Here is a 20,569-nt window from a genome sequence, read left to right on the forward strand (position 1 = left end):
GATCTGAATGAACAACTGTAAAGGGCTCTTTAGGTTATGATAGGGAAACTTAGAAGACCAATGTGATGGCGGCAGGGGATGATGGTGACCAGATTTTGACTGCGACTTAAAGGTACATCACGTGTTTAAGATACAAGCTGCGGTTTTCAATTCAAAACAGTCGGGTTGGAGGGGGACAACATTGAATGAGCACGGGAGGAAAAGACGGCGGTGCCGGTCAGCCTTGAAACTGGGTAACGGTAACGCGGGCATTGAGCGGTCGTCTGTAGATCGTCATGTAGTTGAAAACTTCCATCACAGTATTTCTAACTAGAAAGAAAAGGAAGAGACAGGGATTAAGAGGCACTCCGTGGGTCTTACTGGCGGAAGGAAGAAGCCCAGCCAGTTCCACAGAGAGCAGACACCTCCCTCCACCCTAAAGTTCATGATATCCACAAGGCCGAGAAACACACGACCCAGGAAGCGATTCAGAAACTGTGGCCCAAGCAGCTGGCTGGGTTGGTGGAAGGGCAGCGTGAGCCTGATATGGCACTGTGAATGAGGACGTGGGGACCACCCGTGGGCTCTCAGTCCTGGCTACCGCTTTTAAAGGGAGTGGCTCCAACTTGCACCTTGGCCACAGCTTTTTTTTTTTTTTTTTTTTTTTTTTGGAACTGGGGACCAAACCCAGGGCCTTGCACTTGCTAGGCAAGCGCTCTACCACTGAGCTAAATCCCCACCCTTGGCCACAGCTTTTAAAGGGAGGCTCCAGCTCCCTCTTGAAGGTGGGTCACTAGAGGGTTTCAACCACACAGGTATCAGTGAAGTCAGTCTCTGTATGCCTTTACAAAATCTCAAGCTTAAAACATCCTGGAACTTTCTATCTACGAGAAAATCTCTCTCCCTCCCTCCCTCCCTCCCTTTCTCCCTCCCTCCCTCTCCTTCCCTACCCCCTCCCACCCCACCCTCATTGCTGATAGTCCATTCTACCCAAGAATCTACCTTGGACTTCAATCCTCCCTCCGTCTCCTGAGTCCTGAAATTGCAGGCAGGCACCTCCATACCCAGTCTACGAGTTGGTAGTGATCGAACCCAGGGCTTTGTGGACTCCAGATAAGTACTCTATCCACTGAGCTGCATGTCCAGTCTGAAAATGTCCTTTAGAATGCAGTGTTGATGGAAAAGAGTCAACACTGAGAAAGCATAGACTATGTTGGAGCATATTATACAGACTACATAAACAGCATAGTGTAACGGGATAGGGAGGTTTCATCACGGTTAGGCAGCGACTGAGGGACAAGGGAGCTAAGATCTTACAGAGCTCTGGAGTACTGGCATGGGGATAGTCATACGGAGTTTATTCTTCAGTTTACTAAGCCACAAATTTATGTTTTAAGGGTGTCTTCTTATTTTAAGTATTTTATTTTATTGTGTGTGTATTGTTAGTGTTTTGCCTAAACACCTTATGTGTATGTGCATGGATGTCTGTGCACCATGTTTGTGCCTGGTGCCCTTGGGAGGTCAGAAGAGGGGCCCTGGAACTGGAGTTGCAGATGGCCAAGCTGCCACGTAGGTCCTGGGTTCTCTGCCTAAGCAGTTAAGTGCTGCTAAGCACTGAGCCGTCTCTCCAGCACTGAGATGGCTCTTTTGGGGAATGGAGAGCATGGGGGCCTGCCCCTCTGGAGAATTAGATTTCAGTTCCCAGCACCACACAGTGTGGCCCACAGCCACGTGTAACTCCAGCTTTGGTGGCTTTGAGGTGTCTGACGTCTCTGACTTCCATGGGCATCTGCACTCATGTGCACGTACCGCATGTAGATAAACACACCTGCATACAATCAAAAATACTAAAAACCCATCAAAAAGATGATCTTTGGACTTAAGCAGGTTTCACATCCCGGGATTACTGCTAATTAAACCGTGCCATGGGGCAGGCTACTACCGTTTTCTCAGCTCCCTGCCTGCCAATGCTTGGATTACAGGCATGCACAGCCACGTCTGACTTTTTACTCCAGTGCTGGGGATTTAAACTCAGTCCTTCTGCTTCCAGAGCAAGGGATCTTATCCACTAAGCCATCCCCCTGGCCCTGCGGCAGTTGGGATTTGAAGTCAGACCTTTTGTTTCTGACACCCCTGCTCCCTAGCTGAGAGAAAGATACCCTAGGAGGCTTTAAGTGATTATAAAGATTATATAAGCTAAGTGGCACAAGCATCAGGACTCAGCCTCCTGCCCTCTCGTCCCTGAGCTAATGCCTGGGACCCCTGAGCTAATGCCTGGGACCCCTGAGCTCAGACACCCTGAGCTGCTGGGTGCAGATTACCAAGTCCCTGCCCCCACCACACAGCTTCCAACCTGGAGACATCTAGGCTAATCAAGACCAGAGAAGGGTTTTGGAAATGGGTGAGAGAGGCTGCGGACTTAGCAGGAGGTAAGGAGCAGCATCTTTTGATTTGTGAACTGGTCCCCTTTGATCTGAAGATCAATAAGAGTAAACGAGTTACAGGTGAGAAAGGCTTTCTCTGCTAGGGTGGGGTTCTTGAATTTGCTGCTGTCCTCCAGTGTTGTGACTCCCTCTAGAATTCCCTCAGTCTCCTTCATAGAAAGTAGGCATCTCGAGACTTTTCTTTCTGTGAGTGCCAAATAAGCGTGTGTGTGTGTGTGTGTGTGTGTGTGTGTGTGTGTGTGTGTGTGTGTGGTGTGTATGAGACCCCCATGTGTGATTTCAATAGCTCTTCCCCACTGCCTGGCAGCTGCAGCTGTCCTCCAGTTTCAGCTGTAGGAAGAAGGCCTGGATTTAATAGGTCTTTACTGCAAATGTCAACTAGACCCCAAGAAAGCTGTCTGGAGACACCACAGGGAGCGCAACCAGGCTATTTCAAGACTCCACAGCCTAGTTCAAGAGATGAGTAATGACTTTGACCAGCTAGAATTTTAGGGTGATTGTGTTTCTGGGGTGCTATGCAACTCCTGAGATTTTCTTCTGCCTGTCACCCTGAGAGTCAGAGGGCAGCAAGGAGGTGCTTACTGGCCACCTGAAGGATTTGGGAACCCCAGGCCCAAAGCTACAAGGGAGTTACAGTCATCGCTCTTGGGTCTCCAGATTGCATGGGACCTATTGGGGACATTTTCCAGCTGTGCATAATTGAGCAGAGGGCCTTTGTGTCCTCCCTCAGTGCCTGGCACAGCCTAGGCGCCACATGAAAAGTACTGATTGACTGAATTGTTGCCGCATTAATTAATAATAGGGGCCAGAGGGGTTGGGGATTTAGCTCAGTGGTAGAGCGCTTGTCTAGGAAGCGCAAGGCCCTGGGTTCGGTCCCCAGCTCCAAAAAAAAAAAAAAAGAAAAAAGAAAAAAAATAATAGGGGCCAGAGGTCCTGCAAAGGATTCTGGGAGTTTGGATTTAGCCATCCACTGTAAGGAACTGAGGATGGCTAAACTCAAGGAGCTAGTACCTAGGTGTCTCCAGCGTTCCCCATGCTAACTCAACACTAACCCCTGCCCCATTGCAGATGGGTTTCATGGATTCGAATGACCCAGACATGAGAATAAGCATCTGACAAATTTGGGTTCAAACGCTGCCACCTGTCAGCTGTTTGACCTCATATAAATTTCTTTATCATAACAAAACAAAACAATAACTTGTTCTGAAGTAGTTGCCCCCCAACCCCCATATTTGTGCAGGCATATTCATACCACACAATGACTTTCCACTGTTGGTTTTCTCTCCTTCCACTGTAGCTTCTGGGGATTGAACTCCGGTCACTGGGCTTGACCAGCAAGTGCTTATAGCCACTCAGACATCTCATTGCTTCTCTTTCATCTTTTAAATCCCAATTTTCTCATTAATCTCTGTCTGTCTCTGTCTCTGTCTGTCTCTGTCTGTCTCTGTCTCTGTCTCTGTCTCTCTCTTTCTCTCTCTGTGTGTGTGTGTGTGTGTGCGCGCGCGCGTGCAATTTCTGTAAGAATAAAAGACTCTTGGAATGACTCAAAGTTAAGAAATGGAGAAAATAAATGTTTGCCCTCCCATAAATGAGTTTGACTACCTTAGCTTGTCTGACACATGATTCCTACTTGTTGGGGAGGCCTTAGTAACACTGACTTACTATTCACAAATTGGTTTATTTAGTTTCTGTGTCTATGATCATCAAGGTGGTGAGGTACAGTGCTGGAAGACACAAGTGGAAAGTCAGTTGTTTTAGATTCTAGAATGGTCTTTCATGACCTACCACCAAAACCTGGCAGAACACTCAGAAATTAACTAAGTTAAACATATTACCTCCTGGCAAAAATGACAGGAGTGTACTCTCGGAACAATAGGCTTCTCAAGAAGATGGTTTTGGGGCGTGTAGTGATTTAGGGGGGTAAGGGAGTAAGGCAGATTGGACACTGCCAAGTAGTAGCGGTCAGTCATACTAATATCTGTATACATTTCCTAATGTAGCTATATCAAAATGCTATAAATGTAGTGGCTTAAAATATTTCTAGAAAAAAAGAGCCCAAAATTATTTTGACTGAACTAAAAATCAAAGTGTCAGGAGGGAGAGTCCCGTTGGAGGGTCCAGCAGGGAGGGTCTAGTTACTGTCTCTCTTAGCTCCCAGCTTCTAGATGTTGCTTTCACCCCATAGTGTTGGCCCCTTCCTTTGTCTTCAAACCAGAAGGACGGTACTATCTCTTATAAGGAGTGTTGGGCCCACCTGGGTAACTTGGGGTCATTCCTCCACCTAAAAGTCTTTGACTTAGTTTCCACGAGCAAATTTCCTCCTGTCCTAGGAAGTGTCATATCCACACATTCTTCGAATTGGGAAGGGTACCACTATCATCCTCAAGAGGGTATTAGTCGCCACGGCAACTGTGCAGATCTTAGGGAGATGAGCAGAGTAAGCCCCAAGAGTAAGCCCACTTGTAAAACAACAGTAGCCACTCACACAAACCAGCCCCGCCCCCATTCTCTTTTTAAATTGTATATTTTTTATTTACATTTCAAATGTTATTCCCTCACGGTGGATGGATGGATACCAACAGACCCTTCTTAACTAGAGTCAATACACTTTATACTTCCTTAGTTTCTGCCGAGGACTCTTTTCGCCTCCAGCATCACACCCAGCTACCATTTGGCGGTCGGTGTCATGTCTCTTTAGGATCCTCCTGTGACAGTTGCTCAGGCTTTTTACCCCTCTTCTGATGTCCTTGAAAGTTTGGAAAGTGCTGATCAAACGTTTTGTAGACCGCCAGTCAGTTAGGATCTGTCTGCTGTTTCCTCACGAGAGGGTTATAGACTTTGAAGAGAAAGACCCTGGAGACAAAATGCCCTTCCCTTCCTATCCTCTCAAGACTGTGCTCTGTCAGCATGACCTTTACACGGTGTTTCCCAGGTGTCTGTGCTACAAAGTCCTTGCTTTCACCTCATTTGTGTGCCGAAATTTCTGAAAGGAGGTCATCACACAGTTCTTCTTAAAGAGCGTGCTGCCCAGCCAACCACTAAACTGAGAATGGGGTCCCCAATGGAGGAGTTAGAGAAAGGACTGAAGGAGCTGAAGGGGTTTGCAACCCCATAAGAAGAACAATATCAACTAACCAGAGCTCCCAGGGACTAAACCACCATCCCAAAAGTACACAGGAATGGACTCATGGCTCCAGTTGCATATGTAGCTGAGGATGGCCTTGTTGGTCATCAATGGGAGAAGAGGCCCTTGGTCCTGTCAAGGCTCGATGCATCAGTGTGTGGGGGGATGTCAGGGCAGGGAGGTGGGTGAGGAAGCACCCTCATAGAAGCAGGAGGAGAGGGGATGGGATAACGGGTGTCAGGAGGAGAAACCGGGGAAGGGCATAACATTTGAAATGTAAATTAAAAAAGATCCAATAAAAGAAATAAAAAAATGAGCACGCTGCCTCTTTCACAGGAGAGTATTTATCGCATAAAGTATTTTGAATTCTACATGTATCTAATATCCTTCACTTACCTGTATGGTCATTTATTCAGCATGGACTCAGGGGCATTTATTTTATTCTTTGGCTATGATCTAATATTATTTTAAGTTCTTGAAAAATTGGCTTTGGCTGGAGAACTTTCATGTTTTGGTTCCTATGTCTTTAAATTGTTTTTACTTAATTATTTTTACATAAAATATATTTTGATCATATTCTTTCCCCTCCTGTAATATAATTACATCATTTCCCCTTCCTTTTCCTCCCCCTAAACCCCACATATTCCCCTTTCTTCTCTTTCATGATCTCTTTTCAGTTAATTGCTGTTATATACATAAATATATATGTATACATATCATAAATATATAACTACAACCTTAGTCTATATAATGTTACTTATATGTATGTATTTTCAAAGCTGCACATTTGATACTGTCCCCTTGCTTTCTTCTTTTTGAGATGTGCGCATCTATGTGCTTGTGTGTGCATATGCTTAGGGCTTCTTTACTTCCTGGCACTGCAATGTATGTGTCCTCGGATCATTTTAAGTATTTTTTGCCTTGGCCCTCAGAACAGCCATTTTCCTAAGGAGCCAGGTCCCTTTATTGGTACACTGTATGTACCATGGCTATCTGGGCCAGCTGCTTGTAGTCCAGAAGTTCAATTTTTATAACTGTAAGTTTAATATCTCGTTTGACCTGTAAGTAGACACACATGCAAGTGGCCATTATGTATAAATGTCTAGAGTTCAGGGAGGGGTCTAGACTGGGGACCACATCTGAAACTCATCATACTAGATACTCCCTTCCTATGGGAGACTGGCCTTGACCTCATGACCTTCTTGTTGCTATCTCCTAAGTGTTGGGGTGTAGGGTGTGTGCTTGGCTTAGAAGACTCTTTTGGAGAAGTTTTTCTCTAAGGGGAAAAAAGAAATGTGCTGGTGGCTAGACAGGGGCATGATCAAAAAAGAAGGTTTCTTTCTTTCTTTCTTCCCTTCTTTCTTTCTTTCTTTCTTTCTTTCTTTCTTTCTTTCTTTCTTTCTTTCTCTTCCTTCCTTCCTTCCTTCCTTCCTTCCCTCCCTCCCTCTTTCCAACACAAGGACTCACTATGTTTACTAAGCAGGCCTTAAACTTAGAGACCAGCCTGCCTTTGCCTGCTTAATGCTGGGATTAAAAGTGTGTGTCACCATCTCTGGCCTCTAATTAATCTTTTTTATAATGGAGTTGATTAGAGTAGCTTTATACTTATGGGAATAACTCATGGAGAAGTAAAAGCACTAATAGTATACTGGAAAGAAGGGATAATAATGATGATGTTTATTATTAAGTCATTTCTTTTGGATGCCTGCACACCGTGTTTATTGTGGTGCCATCCACAATAGTGAAGTTGAATTAGCATGCACATGAATGTAACATATAAATATGTAAATATATATGCCTTCACTCTAAAGAACAAAACCATGTGGTTTTCTAGAACGTGGATGGAAATGGAGCCTGTTTTGGTTGAAATGAGACAAACACATAAATAATACAGTGTCGCATGTTTTCTCCCACATGTAGAATGTACGTTTAAGAAGTTATGAGAGCTCTTCCACAGGAGGCCTACTCGCCACTACTCGTGCCCCCACCATGTCTCTAGTGATCCCCGAGAAGTTCCAGCGTGGTTTTCGAGTCCTCAACACCAATATCAACGGGCGGCAGAAAATAGCCTTCATCATCACTGCCCTTAAGGGTGTGGGGCGGAGATGTGCTCATGTGGTGTTGAGGAAAGCAGACAGTGACCTCACCAAGATGCCGGAGAACTCACGGAGGTTGTGGTGGAACATGTGGTCACCATCGTGCAGAACCCATGACAGTTCAAGATCCCAGACTGGTTCTTGAACAGACAGGAGGATGGGAAGGATGGGAAACACAAGCAGGTTCCGGCCAACGGTCCAGACAACGAGCTGTGTGAGGACCTGGAGCAGCTGAAGAAAATTCAGCTGTGGCACTTTTGGGGCCTTCCTGTCAGCACACCAAGACCACTGGCCGCAGGGGCCACACTGTGTGTATCCAAGAAGAAATGGGTCTCTGGGCCTTTGCTATTAATAAATAGTTTATATACCTATGGAAAAAACGTTATGAGAGTGGAAGGGAGGCAAGATGAAGAGGATCTGCTCCACCAAGGTGAGAGAAGAGAAGGAAATGAATAGAGGTGGATACATCACAGTGCATTGTGTCTACACATGACGGTGCCACAAGGAAGCCATATTTCCTGCAGTTAATATCTACTGACAGTGAATGGGCGGAAGACATCACTGTTTTCCCTTGGTCCACTAAGTGCTTTAGAGGAACATTCTCCCTAAACGCCTCTTAACTATAATGTAATGATAGTTTAGGGGTAGATGTCACAAGAAGTTCTGCAATGTAAATATTAATCCAATTTTCATTGGGAAACTGCGGTCCGAAGAGAGTGAAGGAGTTTTAGCTAAGGCCAGAAGCTGGTGAATGGCAGATCTATGATTCAAATCTGGATTCTTCGGATGCCAGCATCCACGAGTGCTTGCCAAGGTCCTCTTCTTAACATCCTGTGCAAGTTCCTTCTTATCTTTCCTTTGTTTGATTTTCTCCTTTTTATGGAAAATGTGCTTTCTAGTTAGTAAAATACTGAGATGTTTATAGGAAAGACTGACAAACAAGACACTGGAAGCTGCCAATACTTCTCTGAGCTGAACCTTTGATGACTTTGATGTACTCCGCATGATTCTTCTCCTCTCCAGTGGAGGGTCCAATATGTTTTCATCTCTCTACTCCTTTCTATCGTTCCATCTATCCATCCATCCATCCATCCATCTATCCATCCATCCATCCATCTATCCATCCATCCATCCATCCATCCATCCACCCACCCACCTGTCCATTAACTCAGCTGTCCATCCACCCACCTATCCATCCATCCATCCATCCATCCATCCATCCATCCATCCATCATCCATCCATCCATCTGTCTACTCACATATCCACCCATCCTTACATCCACCCACCCACCCATCCATCCATTCATCTATCTATCCACCCACCCACCCACCCATCCATTTACCCACCCACCCATCCATCTACCCATCTATCTATCTATCTATCTATCTATCTATCTATCTATCTATCTATCTATCTATCTATCTATCTATCTATCTATCTATCTATCTATCTATCCATCCATCCATCCACACAGCCATTCATCCACATAATCCATCTGTCTACCCACTTACCCACCCACCCTTACATTCACCCATCCATTCACCCACCCGCCCACCCGCCCATCCGCCCATCTATGCACCCATCCATTCACCCACCCACACATCCACTCAGCTATTCACCCACCCACCCATCCATCTCAGAAGTACAACCTGGCAGATGCTTATAACAACAAAAAACAAAGGGGACATGGTGCATGCCTATACTTGTGAACCTTATTCTCCTTGAATACTTTTGGATATAGATAGCCAATTCATGACAGGAAGTGACAATGACTTATTACTGTCCTCTGGTCTCAGACAATGTCATAGTTGGGTTTCTGTTGCTGTGATAAAACACTGACCAAAGCAACTCAGGGAGGAGAGGGTTTGTTTTAGCTTAGAGCTTGCAGTCCATTATTCTATTATGAGGGGGAAGGAACTCCAGGAAGGAACTGATAGGAAAACCATGGAGGAATTCTGCTTGATCTTTTACTCAGTCTGCTTTCTTATATAACCCAGGACCAAGACCTGACCAGTATCAGCTATCCTATATGAATCATTAATCAAGAAAATGCCCTACAAACTTGCCAACAGTAGTCTGATGGAGGCACTTTCTCAGTTGAGATTCTCCCTTTCAAGATTACTCCAGCCTGTATGAGTTGGCAAAAACCTAACCATCATAGGTAGGTAAGAAAAGTGAGGCAAGGGGGTTAGGCTACAGTGTGAACAAGAGTGGAGTGTGGCTAACTGTAACATCTGAGGCTTACCTAATAGGGACACTCACTTCCCAAATTGGGCCAGTAATCCTGAGCCACAGCATTGGCAATGAGTAAACTTTCTCACAAAGAAAACAACGAAGAACACTGCATACTAAGGCTCGCAGTTTTAAGTTGTGGGAAATTGATTTTAATAAACCCTTTCCTTGCCTTCCTATCTCTCTCTCCTCCATTTATAATGCTGATCTAATTTATGGGTGTCACTTTGCAAATGTTGCTTCATGGTATTCCATTAAGTAAGCAGGGTAGTCCTACACTTGTCTAATTAATAAGTAAACTACTGTTTAACATCATCTGCGTTGTGCTTTGGTCTTTTAAAAATTTTTGAATTTTTTTATCTCAGTCCTTCAAACATCAATTTCTGAAATGTGCCTTGTGGCTATTGACTGTGTCTAAAGAATATTTGAATATTCATACATTCAGACTGAACCCAGTGGATATTAAGTTCTAAATGCTAACTGTATTTTGTTTAAAGGCCACGTTGCTTATGAGAACCTCAGAAAGAAATGGATTATAGGGAAACTCTTGGGCCTCTTGGGATCGACTTTGATATCAGAGTGTTGAAAACGGAAGGACAGGATACACAGTTCAGACACTTGGAAGTGGGGCAAGCACAGTCTATCTTGTCTAGGTCACTGAATTGAATCCAGCCCAGGGCAAAACTGCAATGTGTGAGCATCAGCATCTGTTCAGGGGCCTGCACAAGGGACTTGGGAACTCAGCTGGCTGTTAGAGCCAGGTTTCCTCTGCCACTATGTATCTGTGCTTTAACAGCATCCCATAATGCTAGTATCACCATCCCCTGGTTACATGATGTAGAGATGCAGGCAGAGGGAGGGAGGCTGTTTAGAGGGACCATGAGGAAGTAAGTCATAGCTCAGGTATTTATGTTAGTTTGTGAATCATGTGTGATACAGCACTAAGTGCCAGGTCTTATTTTTATATAATAATAATAATAATAATAATAATAATAATAATAATAATATTGTGTGTGTTTATGTGTGGGTGTCAGTACCATAGCACTCACATGGAGGTCAGAGAACCACTTTAGGGAGTCAGTTCTCTTCTCCCATTATAACTATCAAGAATGACCACGCCAGTGTGGCCAGTGCTCTTATCTACTGGGTCACCACCTTTCTGACCCGGGGTATTTTCTTACTCCCATGAGTCATGTTACTTATTTGTCCCAGCTACACCACTATTTACATCTGAGAGAGTGAGCGAAAATTAATGTAATAATTTCATACGGAAAGTTTGCCTTATGTCATTAATCAAAACCAAATGTTACTTGCCACAGGCTAGAAAGCAACTACAGGGTGTAATGTGTGTTATGTAACTGTTGCAGCTTTGTCAACCCCTATGTTCGAGTCACACATATCTTGCTCACCACAGATGGAAAATGTTAGACTGAAATCTGTCTAAGGGAAGGAGAGACTTTCTAGTCCTGGATCATACGTGCCAACAGGTCAAGCTCCCATTGTTTTTCTGGAAAAACTGTTAGCTCCTTGTCCATTGATTCGAAGTTGGCCAAATCCCTATTCTGAGTCTAGCAGAGTTTTCCACACTGTGCTTTCATTAGGGCCCTGCGTATTGAATGTTTATTGTGCTCTCTTGGTGGACCACTGAGCTGGTATTTATTCCACACACACTAGAACAACCACATCATAGCTGGCCCAATCTTGGCACCCTGGTTCTGCACATTGATTGGTTCAGAGGATTCAGTTGTTAAGTATTTTTTAACACTGTCCTTAAATTTTCAAGTTAAAGATGAAAGATGACACACAGATTTCTTTGCAGGATGGAGAACTAAGGGCTCTCTGGAGTTATGATTGGACACTTGTCAGGAATAGACCCTCCAGGGTCCCCCCTCTTTGTTCCCCTGCTTGTGAAAAGCCAGCAGCTCCCTGGGTTCTGTTTGCAGAGCGTGGAGCTGTCCGCAGTGCTGATTTTTGCCTGCAAGAATGACTAGGTTACATAAGGAAAAAAGATCTTAATGTTCTTTTGAATGAGCTGTGAGGAGATGCGCTCTTACTGATTTTCCTCTTTCCTGCTTTCCAAACAAATTATTTTTGATTATATTTCTGGATGAGTCAATGCAGAGATGTATACAACAAAAGCAGCCCTTACTAGCCATCAGCCCCTTTCCCCGAGCTCATTGTATGCAGTCTCTCTTTTAAATCTGGCGCTTTCTAGATATCCTCACTTTCTAGATAAATAATCTGATAAAAATGGGAGTTGTTTAAATGGTTCAGGGTCACATAGTTAATGTAGAGGTGGGCTTGGGGTTTAAACATTCTGACTTCAAACAATTTTAAATGAAAATTTCTTCTTTAGATGTGTAAGTCTGGAGGCTGACTGATTTGATCAAACCTAGAGCATTCTATTTATTTCTCATAGAATGTCTTGGTTTTCTTTATGGGCAGCAGCATTCACGCCAGGACTGTGGCTGCTGGTGGACTGTCACAGCTTACAACTGCATGTGAGCCCCAAGAGCTCCACTACCTTAAAAAATGCTTCTCTTGATTTTTGAGGGGTATTTAAGCCCAGAATACCCTTTATTGCAGGAATCTTATCTTCTATGTGCCTCTAGGTTGGCTTAGAACAAATTCCATCCACAGAGAGCATAGCCAACTCAAGAGAGTGAGCGTGTTTAAAGGGCTCCTGGTCTGCAATCACCACAAATATACTCTCTAGCCTACACTAGTGTTTACTATATCTACACAAATACTCAGCATTGCACAAGTCCCACTATTCCCAAGGTTACCTGGACTTGGCAATAATTTGTAATGCAAACATCTGGCAGGAATCAGATATTCCCTTCTTTTATAATAAACTGTTTACCGCTTCCCAGCCCCCACCTGACATTTGTAGAGTACCTGGTTAGAGGAGCAAAGGAAAATAAGACTCATCTGCTCTTTGAAGCTGATGCAACCTCCTCCCTACCAGAACTGCCTATTACAGGGCTTTGTACATTGCCTGAGGCTTCACCTTTCCTTTTCCTGCAAATTCCTCCTTTCTCTCCCCAGGGATAAACACAAATTAATGTGTGTACTGGAAACTGGTGTGTGATGACATCAGGGTCTTAAGGAAGCCAGGTTGCGCTGTGTAGAAGCAGTGGGTTTGGCTCCCCATGGTTCCTTGACTTCCAATCAAACATGCTAATTAGAACCTCACAAACAAGCCAGGGCTGAGAAGCGGATGGTTTCATCCAGGAGGAGTGCAAAGAGCTATTCTCAACCCCACTCAGTTTGAGCTTAGTGTTTACCCTTTGTTCCCCATCAGCAAGAATTCTTCTGCCCTTGCAACTCCACCTTATCTATGACAGAATAAAAATCAATGCCTTTCACCGGAAATACTTTTTGCCATTGTCTTCATGATGGGTGACAAATAGCTCCCATTTTGGTGTTCGATCAATGGACATCCCATAGAAGTACTAATATTTCCTTTGATTATCCCTTGACTGCTCATGGTGGAGATGAACATATTTGTTGAAATAATTAAAAAAAAATGATATGGCAGGTACCCAAATGATGGTTTAGTGCTGAGATGCTAAATAAAACCAAGTCCGTCTATGAACCTACATAGCTTAAGATGAAGCCTTCTCAGGGGAACATTCATATGAGACCTCTGGGAGTCGATATAATCTGTGTATCAGGGTTAAAGCCATGGCTGGCTGGTCAGTGTATTGGTTAATATCTGTCAACCTGGCACCAACTAGAGTTAATCGGGAAGGGGGAACATCGGCTGAGGGATCAACTCTAGCTGGTCTGTGGGGTCCATTTTCATAGTTGTTGGTTGGTGTAGGAGGGCACAACCCTCAATGGACTGAGCCAACTGTGGGAAGGTGGGTCTGGGCTGTCTGAGAACAAGCTATGGTGAGTGACCTCGTAAGCAATGTTCCTCAGTCTTCCATAGAGGCCATGGTCTCTGCCTGAATGCCTGCTTTGGCTTCCCCCGTATGGACTGTAAGCTTTAAGCCAAATAAACACTTTCCTGTCCAAGTTGGTTTGGGTCAGCGTTTATCACCATAGCAACAGGAAAATCGCAACCATCTTTTCTAATAGTGCCCTTTCCCTTATGGGGTGTGGATTTGAAGAAAGCTAAACCAAGAAAGGGTTGTAAATGCTACAATGAGAGAAGTTTGGAAGATGCTTTGACAATATGCCTTTCAGTTCCAGGGACAATGACTACAGCCTTGTCTCTAGACCTGGGACATATGCATAGCATGTCCTGGAATGTCATAACCCAGACCCCTCTTTCTCCTTTCACTATTGGACTCAGGACTTCTGGATGCTCCCCAAGTTTTAGAGCCAAAAAATTTGATATTATCAAATATGCAAAAAAAAAACAAGGTTTATAAATGGATCCTAGGCTAATGGAATCCTTTCATTAATTCATTTACTTAGAATCTGAGTTACTGAAGACCTAATGGATGCCGGACTCTACGTCTCTGTCACTTAAAGTGCCCCTTGCTACATTCCTCATCTGCTTTGTATCTTACTGGGTGACAGAGGAGACCAAAGGTGCCAATAGAAAGATGAATGGAGTAGTTCCAGGGTGGTGAATGCCTTGAAGGCCAGACAGAGTATGTGAGCAGAATCCTTGGCCACAGCCTGGCTCTGGGTCTGGCTACTTGCTTCAAAGGAGAACTATAACATCTGATAAAAAGTGTGTAACAAGGAAAGGTAGGTTTATTTGCAGTATGGGCCCATGCCGGTCTATTCTACGTCAGTGTCTGTTACTACCTTGCCCACCATTACACTTTACAGAAAGAATAGAACAAAAGCCAGGAAAAGCACACATGTAGATTGGGTTGTCCACTCCAGTGACATAGCTGAGAGCCAGTCCTTGCTCCAGGTGCTGGGGGTCTGGGAGTCGCCTTCAAGCTTGGAACGTTGTAGGGAACGAGACCTGGGAAAGAAACGTTTATGTATTAATTAATCAATTTATATTTTAAACAGTAGTGTCTAGGAACTCTGTTACCATGGGACAGTGCCTCTGGGGAGAGGATAGTTCCAAGAGTAAGGGAACAAGTGTCTGTGAAGGATGTGACAACCTTGCACTATTCCAGGTTTCTGTCTGTCCCAGGAACAAGTACTCCAAAGTAGGAGTAAGTTTTTCATACTTGAGGGACAGAACTGGAGAGCAAGCGAGGTTCACAATGAGGGAGGGCGAGGAGGAGAGAGATGCAAGGTGGGGGAGATGTGCAGTGTTGTATCAAGTACAGTCCTGTGATTCACGGCAGGTGTTTTGGAGATGGGGACTCCATTTTTATTATATCTATTTATTTTGTATGTAATTACAGTGGGTGGGCATATGGATGTATGGATGTGTACTGTGGAGCTCATGTGGTGGTCAGAGAACAACCTGTCAGAGTTGACTCTCTCCTTCCACCACCTGGGACCCAGGGTGTGCGTGTGTGTGTGTGTGTGTGTGTGTGTGTGTGTGTGTGTGTGTGTGATGTGCGTGTGTGTGTGTGAGTGTGTGGTGCGTGTGTATGTGTGCTGTGTGTGTGGTGCATGTGCATGTGTGTGTGTGTATGTGTGATGTGCGTGTGTGTGTGCGTGTGTGTGTGTGTGTGTGTGTGTGTGTGTGTGTACACATAGTGCAGCAGAAACCATCGAGAAGATTTAAGCAGGGAAGAAGCAGCACACTTAGTTTGAAAGGCATAGTTTACCTGTCTGAGGAAAATAGCCGTAGGATGGTGAGGAGGAAGGACGAGGTATGGCTCAGAAAGAGGTTTAGCAATGACCGAATGGAGCAAAAATTTCAATCTCTTTCCAACAACAAATGGATTAAGTACAAAGGAGAGCTATAAAAGGAAGTGAGCAGAGCTTGTTCATTTTCCAGCCTCTGTCTCACCTCATTTATTGGGCCATTTCGTTCTGCTGTAATCGTCTGAGGTGCAGTCCATCCTTCCTCATTGCATTTGACAGATGAGGACGCCGCACACAGCGAGCGGCATCAGAGGGCACTGCTCGTATCCACACAGAGTGAATGACAGAGTAGCAGGCTGACACTTAACACCCAAACCAATCCAAACCTGGAAGCCACCAAGATCAGTGCTGTTACTGGCAATGAGGACCTGGGGGAGCCTGTGGTGGGTCTTGAACCCAGGAAGACTTTGTTCCCAGCCCTGGTTCTCTTGCTTCAGGACCCTATGACCTTGGGCAAGTGGCCTCATCAACTTCTCATTGCCTCTGACTCTGGTCTATAAATAGAGATTCTAGTTCTCAGGTTGCTGGCCTCACATATGCAGTTTAGAACAGTGCTCGCCACAGGAAGCATCCAGTAAATAGCTTTATCACCAAGAGAATGGGACACGGCAAAGACAGCAGGCTCTTCTTCCTGTGTCCGGGTGAAATGCTTAGCCCAGAACAGACGGTCAAAAGGTTTGCCGGGCGTTATATTTTCTCATTCACTCTGATTTCTGATGAGCTCTGCAGGTACCCAAGGCACGATAGTTTCTCCCTGGGGAGTTCTGTGTAACCAGAGGGCCACTGAGTCTGCCACTGTTGAAGCATGGAAGGCACTGGGAAAGGAACCGAGGCATAAGTGAGGTCTTGAAAAGTGGAACAGGAGTCAGGTGGCCTGGAGTAGTTAGAAGAGTCCCTTCCATCCATTCCTGAGGAGAATGAAAATGGAGGAAGAATATGAAAGGAGGATCCCCTGGAGATGGAATCACAGGGACTTGGGAGCCACGTGACATGCTGGGATTTGAACCTGGGCCCTCTGAAATTGCAGCACTTGATCTCAGCCACTGGGCCATCTGTCCAGCACCACAATCCTTAGTTATAGAATGGATGGCCGCAGTGACCAAGAGAAAGGAACCAGTGGATTTTCTGGGAGGAAAGGTGAGAGAGAGAGGGTGCTGCTGCTCTACTGGGGCTTTTAACTGGGTCTCGGAACCGAGTCTGAAGACTTCTGGAAAACCCAGGTTCACTGTTTTCAATGGCTCCTCGACATCTGTGCTGTCACATGACGGTCAGCAGAGGGCAGTGCAGCCAACGTACCACTGTGAGTGAGGGGCTGTCTGCTTCTCAGCTGAGGGTCCTGGGAAAAGTTTCTGAAGAGTAAAACTGTCCCTGTTGGTGCAAGTTCTGAGGAGAGCCCACCTCTTCACTCTCCTTCTGAGTCCTGTTCTTTTCTCCCTGTCTCCAGTGCATTCGTTTTTCCTTCCATCCTTCGCTCTCTCTGTCTTGGGTCCACATTCCTCATCTTTTACCTCTGTAAAGCACGTGGACACCCACTGCCTCCTTGGATCCTCTGAAATATATTCTGAGAGAGAGGTCAGGGTAAAAAAGAATTATTGCGCAGATCGAGAAGCAGGCCTAGAGGGGTCCCTGGTCTGTCAGCCCCTGTTCTTTGTTCCAGAGCCCTCACAGGCTGACTGATGAGGGTTATCGTGATCACCACTACAAAGATCTCTTCCCAATCCCCAGGGTACCACGCACCCTTCTGAGCCACAACCAAAGCTTCCAAAGTGATAAACAGGGAAGGGGCTTCTTCAGAAGCAAGGACTCAGGGGTCCTGTGCATTTTATAAGGCTCTTGCCCCAAAGGATGAAAAATCTAAGCCTTAGACGCTAAGGGCTCTGAATACTCTTAGGAACAGGAGGAAACAGATCTGTCTTTGTGATTTTTTTAAGGACAGAAGCCACCAGCATTCCTGGCTCAGGACCAGTTGGCTGGACTGTGCTAGAAAATACTACTTGCAGTTTTGAAGTGTTGGGCTGTGAGGAAGTTCTCTAAACTTCCATGAGGGGTGACTGTGGCACTCTATGGGTGACTCCAGGGTAGTCTGCATTCAATCAACACTGCCCCAAGCAGCAGGCTTGCCATATCCCGCGCTTTCAATAGCTCCTCTCCCCTCTGACCCTGAGGGGAGTCTAGCATATCTCAGGCTGGCTTTGAACTCCATATATAGCTGAGGATAGCCCTGAACTTCTTGTCTGCCTGCTTCTATTTACCAAATGCTGGGATTACAGGCAAGTACCATCACATGTGGTCCATGCAGAACTGAGGACAGAGCCCTTTTGCTCCCTGTCTACTTTTTCTGTGTGGGGACAAGCGACCCTGACTGGCCTGGAACTCCCAGGGATCCACTTGCCTCTGCTTCACAAAGGCTGGGCTTAAAGGCGTGTGTCTCCTATCCCCAGCTTTGTAACTTTGAAGTTTTGCGTTGGTCCTCAGTTGAAGTTCAGCTAAAGAATGCTAAAGAATGAAAATCACTTGGGGGAATGGTGGGGGTGGGGAACACTCAGTTTCCTGAGACTATCAGACCAGGATCAGCCAATAGATTCCAGAATACATGAAAGAACCTAAGATCAATAGAAACCCATCCTTAACCCACCGCTGGCCTCAGAGCCACAAGAATGCCCAGGAGAGGCCAGAGAGATTGTCAAGCTGGCTCTGAGTGAAGCATGAGCGATCACACTCACTAATTAATGCTGCTGGCAAGGGCACTTTGTTATCCTTGGCTACTTGCTAATCACTTAAACGCAGACTCATTGAGGAATGAGGCCCGAGCCTGGAGGAATGATTCACAAAGTTACTAACTATATTGCCAAATACTGAAAATAACGGTGGTAACTTTAAGACTTAAATCTAGCAATTGGCACATCGTGGCTCAGAGGAGACACTGAGTAAGTCAGACCATTTCCAGTTTCCTAATCCACCCTGGATGGGATTTCTGGATCCATTTATGCACTGGTTCCCTATTCTGGAAGATGGGGATACTAATGAGCATCATAAACTAGCAAAATAAGTGTGGGGTGTGCCCGTGTGGTACCTGGTACATGATGGCACAGCCAATGAACACTAAGCATTATCAGTCACTATCTTAGTTACTTTTCGATTGGGGTGACATCACCATGCCAAAGCCAGCTTATAAAAGAAACTGTCCAGTTGAGCTTACAGTTTCTAAGGGTTAGATGGCAGACAAAGCCACTCCAGCAGGAACAGCTAAGAGCTTACATCTTGATCCATGAGCAAGAGACAGAGAAGGAGAAGCACATGGCAATAGAGGATTTTGAAACCTTATAGCCAAGTACCCAAAGACATGCCTCCCCTAATGAGGCCACATCTCCTAATCCTTCTCAAATAGTTCCACCAACTTCAGACCTAGTATTCAAACATGTGGAACTATGGAGGTCGTTCTCATTCCAACAAGTACTGTAGCGATGAGTAGCCAAAGGCTATCTCTCTTTATGACCCTGCGGTTGGCATAGGTTAGACTGGTACTCTAAAGTGTTATAATTTATCTAAGATTTTGAAAGTAGAATTATAACACACACACACACACACACACACACACACACACACACACACACTGAATGCACGTGCACATACTTTTTTGTAGTACTTGGTGCCTTGCTGGTACTAACCATTCTGGTACTGAGACATACTCCCATGCCTTTTTTTATTTTGTGATAAAACCTTACTAAGTTTCCCAGGCTGGCCTTGAACTCACTGTGTAGCTCAAACAGGCTTCCAACACGTGATCCTTCTGCCTCAGAGTAGTCTCGGACTCTCAAGTAACTAGTATTACAGGGTTGCACCCAAATTATTATTTTTTTTTGGGGTTCTTTTTTTCGGAGCTGGGGACCGAACCCAGGGCCTTGTGCTTCCTAGGTAAGTGCTCTACCACTGAGCTAAATCCCCAGCCCCCCAAATTATTTTTTTAAAGTAGATATTTACAATGCATTGTAACTCAGATTGCCTCCTAGGGAGAACTGCTTGATTAAAGAATCTTTTGGATTATGAGTTATAATGTATAATTGTGAGTAATGAGCGCTAGTGTACTAAAGCCAATGCCATTTTCTAAAAGGGAAACTGCCATTGTAGGCAGGGGATTCATCTTTTTCTGAGTGTGACAATTCACTTTGTCTTTTGTTGAACTAGGAAGTAAAACAATGGTCCACCATAGCCAGAGTGAGAAAAATAAGCCACTGCCAATGTCCTCTCCTGAAAAGGTTTATCCAAACAGAAGCTCTCAAAAGACAACCAGCCTGGGGGTAAGGTTCACGGTGAAACTTCAGGATTCACGTCCTTGCTGGCTCTTGGACTATACTTACCGGAGTTTGTTCTGGACAGGGAAGAAAAAACATGGTGGAGGGACCGGGGAGATGGCTCCACTGGTAAATGTTTGTCATACAAGCATAAATGCCTGAGTTCAATTCCTAGGACCCATATTAAAAAGCCAGACTCAGTAGCCCTCGCTGTTGGGGTAGAGGCAGGAAGAGCTAATTGAATGCTTACCTCCAGATTCATGGAGACTCTGTCTCAGAGATAAAAGAAAATCAAACAAACCATGAGGTAGAGAAAATTTGAGGAAGACACTGGACATGTACCTCTGGCCTCTGTATGCATGGGCATAATGTGCATACACACATGAACACACACACACACACACACACACACACACACACACACAAGCACTGTGAGGGAATCAGTTACTGAGGTGGAAATTCTGCTGAGTTGAGAGACAACTGTTCCATCAATGTCGCTCTGAGCAGATTTAGGCTTTGTGAGCATCCATTAATTTTGCTGACTCTCGTTGATTTAATTAAAAAAAATAAGAATATACTTGGCAAATGCCATGATGATATCTGCTATCCTGTATGTTAATTAAAAACATTATATATATATATATATTTTTTTCTTTTCCCCA

General features: G+C 44.9%; 1 pseudogene; it reads left to right on the forward strand.

Moving 5' to 3' along the window:
• Window positions 1-7,479: 7,479 nt before the first annotated feature.
• On the forward strand, window positions 7,480-8,002 carry LOC108348979 (40S ribosomal protein S18 pseudogene; annotated as a pseudogene).
• Window positions 8,003-20,569: the final 12,567 nt, after the last annotated feature.

This window comes from Rattus norvegicus, chromosome 19 (assembly GCF_021556685.1).
Source record: "Rattus norvegicus strain SHRSP/BbbUtx chromosome 19, alternate assembly SHRSP_T2T, whole genome shotgun sequence".
NCBI lineage: Eukaryota > Metazoa > Chordata > Mammalia > Rodentia > Muridae > Rattus > Rattus norvegicus.